Source organism: Phalaenopsis equestris, unplaced genomic scaffold, assembly GCF_001263595.1.
Source record: "Phalaenopsis equestris unplaced genomic scaffold, ASM126359v1 Scaffold233801, whole genome shotgun sequence".
Taxonomy (NCBI): domain Eukaryota; kingdom Viridiplantae; phylum Streptophyta; class Magnoliopsida; order Asparagales; family Orchidaceae; genus Phalaenopsis; species Phalaenopsis equestris.
Genome location: NW_018251733.1, coordinates 5,452 through 6,705, shown reverse-complemented (window position 1 = coordinate 6,705; position 1,254 = coordinate 5,452).

Below are 1,254 nucleotides of genomic sequence, written 5' to 3'. Positions count from 1 at the left end.
TATATATATATCTTTGATGAGTAGTATTTTTTTAAAGCTACAAAGATTTACAAGGCTACAAAGATTTATAATCAATTAAAAGTACTAATAAGGAAAATAGAATAAAAATTATTAAATTAGATTCAATTGGTGTTATAAATCTTGTCCCAATCCTTTAACATATTATGGCTACGTGATTAGGGTTGTCAAAATGACTCTTTGTTCGTTTTGTTCGGGAACGGCTCGGGTTCGGCTCGCTAAGCAAATGAGTCGAACACGAACACACTTTTTGGGCTCAAAATATAAACGAGCCGAACACGAGCTAAGGTTGGGCTCGCTCGTGTTCGGCTTTTTTACACTCCTAGCTCCTGCTGGAGCCACCTTTTGTAGGGGCTTGTTAGAATGGAGGTGGATACCTTTGTTGCTTATGCTATCTCTCCACTTTCTACGCTAAGGTTTGCACGTCCTTTAGTGTTCACTAAGCTTGCATTTGGACCACATTACTTATGACAGACTTTAGGTCTGCCAAGTACCTGGCTATGGAGTGCTCCTCTATCTCCTTCGGGTCCACATTTCAATTTATGTTGCATAAATTTTGTCATGTACTCCAATGATAGTTTCTTCTGCTATTTGTAGTGGAGTTTCATGAAAATATCATGACAGTTGTGCGGGGTAGGTATTATCACTCTATCACCTTCCATCTATCAAGAAGTGATTTGTCATGTCCTCTCTGTCTCTCCCTCTTTTGATTCTCCCACCACAACGGGGCATTTTTCATCAGCATGATGGTGACGAGCTTCACTATTCTGTCATCGAGCACGTCTTTATATTCAAAGATCCGCTCAACAATCTTCATCCACTTTAGAAAATCAAATGGATTCATCTTCTCAGCAAAGTACGATATGTCCACTTTAACTCCCAGATTTATGTGCCCTCCAGCAAACTTTTCCTCTCTTGGCTTGATATTGAATTTTGAAATGTCCGAGCGATCTGGTTATTATGGTTGATGGTGACCTTGCCCATGATCCTTTCCTCAATGGTCTGGAGCAGTTTTAGCACTTGGCGAAGTATCCGCTATATGTTGTCGATTGTACAGTTCTGATCAGGTTCCGACAGTTGCCTTCTCGCCAACATAGTTAGGTTTTAGAGATGGATAGGTGGAGGCAGGTGTGCAAGGTGGGGAAAGAAAAAAATTTGGGGGGTGAAGATAGGTTTGGGTTTGGAAGATGCTAGAAACCCAAGGATGGGACTAGGTTTAGGTCAGCTCTGATACCA